The 9,811-nt window shown below is 36.9% G+C and overlaps 1 protein-coding gene across 1 annotated transcript in view; it reads right to left on the minus strand.

Moving 5' to 3' along the window:
* dlk2 (delta-like 2 homolog (Drosophila)) overlaps positions 1-2,323 on the minus strand; it is a 15,447-nt gene extending 13,124 nt beyond the window's left edge. Inside the window, exon 1 of the mRNA XM_049601113.1 lies at positions 1,936-2,323. The gene's annotated coding sequence lies outside the window, so the exon portion shown is untranslated. The remainder of the gene's footprint in view (positions 1-1,935) is intronic.
* Between the last annotated feature and the right edge of the window lie 7,488 nt (positions 2,324-9,811).

A 9,811-nucleotide genomic window follows, 5' to 3' on the forward strand; every position in this document is an offset into this window, starting at 1 on the left:
ATCAGACGACCTGCCGCCGCTGTGGGATCAGCTGTTAACACATGTACACTTTGAATCCTTGTTAAACGACTCGTTAGTCTTTAATTACTAAACGTTTTGATGCCGAAAGAAAAACAAATAATTATTTTCATTCAGTTAGATTTTAGATGGAGGTGACATCATATGACATAAATCATGAATTAATTAAATGTAATTCAAGTAAATTAATTTGATGTAATTTTTAATTTAAATGCTGTATTTAAATTCAATATTTTTGATTAAATCAAATTGACGTAGACAATTAAATCTATTATTATCATTTATTTATTTATTCGAATGAATTAAATCTAAACCAATTGATTATTTTAATAAAATCAATTTGATGAACTAAAATAGAATTAAATGAATTAATTTACTGATATTTTAGGATGTTTGAGTAAATTTGATTCACTTAAATCAGGCTAATTTAATGAATTCGTTGTAAGTATATTATTTGATTGAAATTATTAAATTAATAAATTTGTTGTAATCTGATTGAATTTACAAAGCTTAATTAAATGTAGCCTAATTCAAATGACTTACTTTAATGACATTTATTTGATTAATTATAACCAAATTAAATTGATCTATTTATTCATAATTCAACATTATTTGAGCTAATTTGGTTCAATTTAATTATTTTATTAATTCAATGTAAGTAAATGATTTTATAAGAATAAATTAATTTTATTAGTTCATTAATTTCTTTATACAGATTTATTAATTTCCTTAATTTATTCAAATTAACTAAATCTAAATCAATGTATTATTTTAATTAAATTAATTTGATTAACTATAATCAAATTAAATTGATTAATTTGCTGACATTTAACTACATTTGAGTTAATTTGATTCAATTCAATTAAGCTAAAATAATTAATTAAACATAGGTGAATTGTTTGATTGAAATTCGATTGCATTTCCAAAGATAAATTCAGTGTTGCCATATTAGAATGATTTACTTTAATTACATTTATTTGATCAATTATAATCAAATGATATTGATTGATTCATTTATAATTTATTATATCTGAGTTAATTTGATGTCAGTTAATGTAAGTAAATGATTTGATTGAAATAAATTAACTTACATTCTGACTTCATGAATTTTATTTAAAAATGTATTTATTTCATTAATTTATTCAAATACATTTAATCTAATTTTTTTGATTAACTCTAATCAAATTAAATTGATTAATTCACATCTATTTTACTACATTTGAGTAAATTTGATTCAGTTTCAATGAAAGTAAATTATTTGTTTGGAATAAATTAGAAAAAAAGGAATTTCATTGATTTCATGTTATTAAATTCACTTATTTAATTGATTCTATTCAGATTAATCACATATTATTCAAGTGATGAATCACTGAGTCTGAGCTTTCACGTATCTGATTGGTTGACACAGCGTCTTGACAGATGATGTCACAGGATGTTGCAGTAGGAGTCAAGCAGTGCGGTGATGCAGTGGTTGTGAACGCAGCCTGCTCCTGTTCATCATCAGATTTGAGTAAATTCAAACAAAAAGTAAAACGTACACGTTGTAAACAAATTATTTGTGTAATTTCTTCACAACCTTTTGTTTACAGTTGAGTTTTTTGTTTGATTTCCTGTGACACAAACTTCTTGGACGTTGTTTAGGACATGAATACGTTACACTGCACGTTGGCGCCTCATTGGCCTTTGAATCTTACGTTAACATCGCCACCACATGGGAGCGCAGATGCTCCTGTAAACAAATACATGTACACAGGAGAGCTGCGGTCTCACCTGGTCCAAAATGGCGGCAACAGATTCCAAACTAACATACCGGCTGACGTCAACACATCAGTGACATGGAAAGGAAGTTCACCTGAGAGAGACACTGCACACCTGGACCTGCAGCAGCCAGGAGTGTTTCCAGCTTCCTGTTCCTACCTGCAGCTTCCTGTTTCTGTCCCCTCTTCCTCCTCCTCCTCCTCCTCCTCCTCCTCCTCCGTCTTCTTCTTCTCCTGCTGGTTTGATGTCCTCAGATCTCCTCCTTCTTTCTCCCGTCAGACCTCGTCATGTTGTTTGTTTGTCTCTTCTTCTTCTTCTTTTTCTTCTTCTTCTTCTTCGTCCTCCTCTTCCTCCTGCGTTCAGCTTCAGTCTGTTCAGCCTGTTGCTGTAGTGACGGACCCTCGGGGTGCTCTGCCCACACACTCGACTGGCAGGAGGCAGGAAATAACGAGCAGGATCATTTTTCCAGAGATTACAGAACAGGAACTGACATGCCTCGACTACTGACTGGCTGTGTGTGTGTGTGTGTGTGTGTGTGTTCTGGTATGTGAACACACACACACACACACGCATCTTTTGTTTCAGTGTGTTTGCTTGAGAAAGAAAAGAATGAAGCGAATGTGTGTGTGTGTGTGTGTGTGTGTGTCTGTGAGTGAATGTGAATGGATAGCAACAGGTGGCCAATTTAATGCTTCAACATGGACACACACACACACACACACACACACACACACACACACACACACACACTCACACTTGTATTTGCAGATATAAGTCCTCTGTGTCCATACCAGAACAAAAATCTGTAAAAATATAATCTGTTTCCTAAGCGGTGGAATGTAACTGAGAACATTTACTTAAGTACTCGAGTATTTCCAGTTTCATCTCCACCTCATCTCACACGTGAACCTCGTACTGCAAAACTTTTGTTTCTTCATGTTTTGATGTTGTTTGTTTTCCCGTAACAAATAAGGCAGTAGCTCAGTCCATAGGGACTTGGGTTGGGAACCGGAGGGTCGCCTCTTCGAGTCCCCGTCCGGACCAAAATATGGAGCGTGGACTGGTGGCTGGAGAGGTGCCAGTTCACCTCCTGGGCACTGCCGAGGTGCCCTTGAGCAAGGCACCAAACCCCCCAACTGCTCGGGGCGCCTGACCAAGGGCAGCCCCCTCACTCCGACATCTCTCCACTTTGTGCATGTATAGGTCCTGTTTGTGCATGTGTGTGTCTTTCAGACCTGTGTGTAACTGACAAGCAAGAGTGAAAACATTGAATTTTCCCTCAGGGGGATTAATAAAGGAAATAAACTTAAACTTAAAATAAACCAATGTTCGCACATATCGCACATAATCCTGAGCCACTCATTCCTGTATAACCCGTGTATGTTAAAGGCTGTGATCATGTGACCGACGCGCTGACGGGAATAAAGAATAAAGATGGAAGTGGTCCTGTAAGGTCGGAGGTCAGGGCGTTAAATGGGGTATAAAACATAAAACCTTCTCCAGGACAAGGCTGCTGTGTAAACTTACATCGTCACCATGTTTCTTTACCTGAACCTAACCTCAGTAACTTTACATGAAATATATCATTTTACATTAAGTAGTATGCAACTTTACATAGGTATGTATTTATACATAACTTAACATAAAGTACGTAACTTTACATAAAGTGTTGTGTAACTTCACGTTGTCTTTACCTGCAGAGGGGAGGAGTTTAAATTATCGTACAGGAGGTCTGAATCTGAATCTGAAAACTTCTGACACTTTTCCCACAGTCGGACTGTTATGTATGAATTCATAGAATTCCAGATCTTGAAGGAAATAAAAATTCCATACACACATGGTCATGTGAAACACGCTTTCACAGGTCATGAGACACAGATGTTTCTGACGGTAGGTTTAGACACGTCAGCAGGTCATCAGCTTGAAGTGACGACTCCGTCAGTGAAGAAATCGTAAAGAAAACATAAAGAAAGTGTAAAGAAAGCATCAAGAAAACATAAAGAAAGTGTAAAGAAAGCATCAAGAAAACATAAAGAAAGCATAAAGAAAACGTAAAGAAAGCATCAAGAAAACATAAAGAAAACATAAAGAAAGTGTAAAGAAAGCATCAAGAAAACATAAAGAAAGCATAAAGAAAACGTAAAGAAAGCATCAAGAAAACATAAAGAAAACATAAAGAAAGCATCAAGAAAACATAAAGAAAGCGAAAGAAAACGTAAAGACAACATAAAGAAAACATAAAGAAAGCATAAAGACAACATAAAGAAAACATAAAGAAAGCATAAAGAAAGCATAAAGACAACGTAAAGAAAACATAAAAAAAGCATAAAGAAAATATAAAGAAAACATAAAGACAACGTAAAGAAAACATAAAAAAAGCATAAAGACAACATAAAGAAAACATAAAGAAAACATAAAGACAACGTAAAGAAAACATAAAGAAAGCGTACAGAAAATGTAAAGACAACATAAAGAAAACGTAAAGAAAACGTAAAGGCAACATAAAGAAAACATGAAGAAAGCGTAAAGAAAACGTAAAGACAACATAAAGAAAACGTAAAGAAAATATAAAGAAAACATAAAGAAAACGTAAAGAAAGTGTAAAGAAAACATAAAGAAAGCGTGAAGAAAACGTAAAGAAAACATAGAAAACGTAAAGAAAGCGTAAAGAAAACGTAAAGAAAGTGTAAAGAAAACAAAGAAAATGTAAAGAATGTAAAGAAAGTGTAAAGAAAACGTAAAAAAAACGTAAAGAAAACATAAAGACAACATAAAGAAAACATAAAGAAAGCATAAAGAAAATGTAAAGACAACATAAAGAAAATGTAAAAAAAGCGTAAAGAAAGTGTAAAGAAAACATAAAGAAAACATAAAAAAGCATAAAGAAAACGTAAAGAGAACATAAAGAAAACATGAAGAAAGCGTAAAGAAAACATAAAGACAACATAAAGAAAACGTAAAGAAAATATAAAGAAAACATAAAGAAAGCGTACAGAAAACATAAAGACAACATAAAGAAAATGTAAAGACAACATAAAGAAAACAAAGAAAGCGAAAAGAAAACATAAAGAAAACATAAAGAAAGCGTAAAGAAAATATAAAGAAAACGTAAAGAAAGTGTAAAGAAAATGTAAAGAAAAAATAAAGAAAACGTAAAGAAAACATAAAGAAAGCGTAAAGAAAACATAAATATAAAGAAAGCGTAAAGAAAACCTAAAGAAAATATAAAGAAAACGTAAAGAAAGTGTAAAGAAAACGTAAAGAAAAAATAAAGAAAACGTAAAGAAAACATAAAGAAAACATAAAGAAAGTGTAAAGAAAACATAAAGAAAGCGTAAAGAAAATATAAAGAAAACATAAAGAAAGCGTAAAGAAAATATAAAGAAAACATAAAGAAAACACAAAGAAAACATAAAGAAAACCTAAAGAAAACGTAAAGAAAGCATAAAGAAAGCGTAAAGACAACATTAAGAATACTTAAAGAAAACGTAAAGAAAGTGTAAAGAAAGCGTAGAGACAAACAACGACAAACTTTACAGAACATCAAAACTCTTCAGTGCGTTAAAACAGACTGAATCAAATGTTTCTGTAACCTGCTGGGACTCAGCTAAACGCTGCTCGTACCTGAAACTGAGCCTGAAATTCATTTTTTTAAATGGCGGATTGTGTAAATCAGTTTATGATTCTCATCTTCATCTATGTTCTCTGATCATCTTCACGCTGTGGAGCTGACATCATCAAACAGCCATGACCAGACGTGACAGAGGAAGCTGAGACCAGCTGAGAGCGGCTGAATCCAGAGCGCCACAACAAAGGAAACATTTCAAAGTGTCTCAGGTGTTTTAAGCTCTGACAGGTCCGACTTTCAGAATAATCTACTCACAGGAACGTGTGTGTGTGTGTGTGTGTGTCAGGGGCAGCTGCTGCCATGGCAACCAGAAGAGGAGGAGGAGGAGGAGGAGGAGGAGGAGGCTGGTCAGCAGGGACGGGACGCAGAGTCACAGCTGTTTGATGTTTCTGAGAGTTTCATTAGAGTGAAACTGAAATGTCCTGCGGGCCCAAACACATCACAGCGTGAGCTAGAGCACGTTCACCCGCCGATATTTCACAGCTCGCCGTTTTTCAGTGAGTTTTTCTGTTGATTTGTGGAATCTATATTTATTTTCATTATTTACGTTGTGATGTAACAGCGGGGTCAAAGGTTAGACAGCTCAGTGTGTGTGTGTGTGTGTGTGTGTGTGTGTGTGTTCAGGTTTAAACTGGGCTCAGTTGTGTCACTGGGGCTTTGAACTGGGTCAACTGGATCTTAGACTGGACTCCACTTCAGTAGAGATGATGTGTTACAGTCCACTTCCTGTCAGCTGATCTCTTAAACGTAAACAAGAAACCAGAGCAGCGTTCAGCTCAGACACAACGTAACGTAACGTGTATTTAAACTGAGACAGCGGTGTGTTAAACATCCTGCTGCGTGACGCAGGCGCTGACTTTTAGTACGGTGGAGTTTAATTTGGCATCATGGGAAATTTACGTTGACATCGCCAAAAAAAATGTGAAATAAAACCAAAAATGGTATGTAGGGTAAGTGATGCTGATTGGGTAACACCGCTGACACAACCTGAAAACAAAACGTACCGTAAAGCCTGTTTCACACTGTTTCAAAGAAACGTGTCGTTTAACCTGAAAATAGAGCTAAACGATGCACAGCTGTTTGTAATCAGCTGTGAGCCTGAAGACAGAAACTAACGTTCACTTCATGTAGAGGCGTTCAGTGGAGGAGGACGTGTTCAGATCCTTCACTGGAAATTAATATTTAAATATTAATATCAATGTGATGCTCTCGTCCTGATTGTTTAATGACCTCAGACCAGAAAAGACAGCTACGAGCTGTGTTAACACAGGCTACACATCGTTAGCTCTACAGCTAGAAATAAACTGTGTAATGTTAGCATTAAAAAAAATAAAGTAACGTTAGCATAACAGATAAAGTAATGTAAGCATTAGAAAATAAAGGAGTAATATTAGCATTAAAAATAAAGTAAACGTTACAAAATAAAGTAACATTAGCATAAAAATCATGGAAGTGTTAAAGGTAAAGTAGCATTAGTTTAAAAAAAAAAGTAACATCAGAATAAAACAGAGTTAGCACTAAAAAATAAAGTCAGCGTTACAAATAAACTACCATTAGTATAAAAATCATGTTGACATTAAAAATAAAGTTGCATTGGAGTTACAAAAATGAGGTAACATTAGTGTAAAAAAAGTTATTTATAAAAGAGACTACTGTTAGCATAAAAAGTAAAGCAACATCAGCACATAAATCATGCTAGCATCAAAATAAAGCATCATTAGCACAAAGAAAAAAGTTTGTTATGAAATAAAGTAACGTAAGCATTAGAAATAAAATAGCATTAGTATTAAAAAATAATGTAATGTTGGCATAAAAAATAAAGTAACATAAAAATAAAGCAATATTAGCATTTAAAAAACCTGGTTGCCATGGAAACACTTTAAATGTTGCCAGAATAAAACGTAGACGCCGAGTTCTGAATGCTGCAGAATAAAAATCCTCTGACAGATGTAAAATGGCTCCTCAGTGTTTTCAGCTGAACGACATTAAAGTAAAAGTATCAACGCACAGAAAACGTCCGTGTGACTCAGACACGTTCACTTATGACATCATGATGTGATGGTTCCTGATGCGTCAGCAGCTCGTTCTTCGTTCTTCCTGTTTAAAGGTTCAAACAGTCGCAGCTCAGAGAATAAAGTTAAGTTCTTACCTTCAGCTGACGCCGCCTCCTGTTTTAATGTCACACTGCTCCTTAATATTCAGCTCAGTGTGTGTTCGCTCCCGCCGCCCTTCAACACACACACACAAACATGCATCAACACACACACACACGGACACACACTGTGCTCCTCCGCAGGTTATTTTAAAGAGTGTTTGAAGCTGCAGACGGACGACAGGAGGACCCGTCCTCCACCCGCCCTCCCTCTTCATTTAACACACTCCCTCTCTGCAGGCTCCGACACACACACACACACACACACACACACACACACACACACACACTGCAGTGTAACTGTGGTGTTAAATGAATATAACCAGCAGAGAATCAGTAACACACAGAGTACACAGTGTGTGTGTGTGTGTGTGTGTGTGTGTGTGTGTGTGTGTGTGTGTGTCAGGTGTTAATGAGTGTTGATTGTCACTTTTAACACGTCGACAGTTGAAGTCAAACACGTGTGATGTCATGAATGGAGCTGATGGTCCACGTCCTTCATCTTCTTCATCACACTGTGACATCATCTTCCTCCAGACACCTTACAGTCTCACACAGGTCTGTTTATCTCCCACCAACATTTACACGCGTGTACACGGACACAGACAACAGACTCTTTCCTGTCACCAGTGGGTCAGAGCTGTGTGTACGGCGCTGCAGCGAACAAATACACCTTTCTGTTTTTTGTTTTTTTCTAGTGTGTCACATTCAACATCAAAAACAGGCATGAAAACAGTTTAGTAAACAGCAGCACGGAGGCCTGTGACAACTTTACAGTGGTTCCTTCTTTTTCATATCTCTAACTGATCCAGTCCTTCAGACTCGGTGCAGACTGATTTGGATCGATGTTTGAACGCTGCTTGGACGGAGATGGACGGTTTTATGTGGCGGCCCGTCGTTGCATCTCACCGGTTAAGGGGCTGGGTGTTCTATTTCTATCACTGCTGATCAGAGCAGGAGCCGATAACTACTTGTGACTACTGCCGAGTCTTTTGACCCGTGTGTGAGTGCTAAGTTTCCCAGATGTTAGCGGGTGTTAGCATATTGCAGTGAGAACAGGGCGTAACAATCATCAGTCGATTGTTCAGTTTGTGGCTGCAGCCTGTTGGTGGTGCTACAGTCATTTTATGTTTGGTTGTGTGTTTCTGCAGCAAATCTCTTAAATTACTGCACCAATCAGCCTCATACTTTGTGTGCACATGTATGACTGTATGCTCACGGACCTGTCATAGTCACTGTGATTCACAACAGCTGAAAAACCTGTTTTTATTGAAAGTTGTGTAAAGACATCCTCAATCCGATAAATATTAATGTGACATTAGCATTAGCATAAGAAATAAAGTAGCATTAGCATAAGAAATAAAGTTACCATAATGAAACTTCTTCTTCTATTCTGTAATTGACTGCTGACTCCTCCCCCCTCTGAACTGGAGCCGCAAGTTTACAACAAAACAACAAACCTTAGCGTCAGCTGCAAGGACACGTTTTGTCCTTTGTTATGATGTTGTGATCCATGAATGTTACGAACCGTACGAGATGAAGAAAACCTCATTTTCATCATCGTCACCTCCATTTTAACAGTAAAGGAGCTGGGAGGGAAAATTCCACCAGTTTAGTTCTGTCCTTCACGCGACGAGTGTTTCAGAAGCAGATCGTTTTGCTGCCTGATATTTTTTTGCAGATTTTGTTGATTTGGTCATTTTTCTGTGATATTTGTGTTTCTGCCCTCGGTGAGTCGTCACTCTGCAGATTTAATGTTTGTTGTTGTTTATTTCTCACTTTGTTATGCTGCAGATAAATTGAAGAGTCCACTTCTGAATGAAGATGTGTGTGTGTGTTTTAGTTATTAAAAATATCTTCATTACTACTTCAGACCTGAGACGTGCTGCGGTTAGAACATTCTAGACGATGAGCTCAGACGGCAGAACGCTGTCGCCTGGTTCCATCAGTCTGACTGTGAGCTGCTGGTGTTGATATCACCTGGTGATGTCTTTTTGTCTGCAGGAAGTGTTTTGTCCTCAAGGACTCTCTCTCTCTGCCTGCTTTGTGTTCACAGCCTCGCTCGTCCTTTATCCAAATACTGCCACATTACTCCCGTCCTGGCCTCCCTACACTGGCTTCCTGTCAGCTTTAGGATCCAGCTCAAAGTCCTTGTTTTAACATATAGAGCCCTTCATGGTCAGGCACCTGAGTATCTGTCTGACTTGCTTCATGTATACGCTCATAGTCGGACACTTCGGTCGGCCGATCACGGC

The sequence above is a fragment of the Epinephelus fuscoguttatus genome, linkage group LG16 (assembly GCF_011397635.1).
Source record: "Epinephelus fuscoguttatus linkage group LG16, E.fuscoguttatus.final_Chr_v1".
NCBI lineage: Eukaryota > Metazoa > Chordata > Actinopteri > Perciformes > Serranidae > Epinephelus > Epinephelus fuscoguttatus.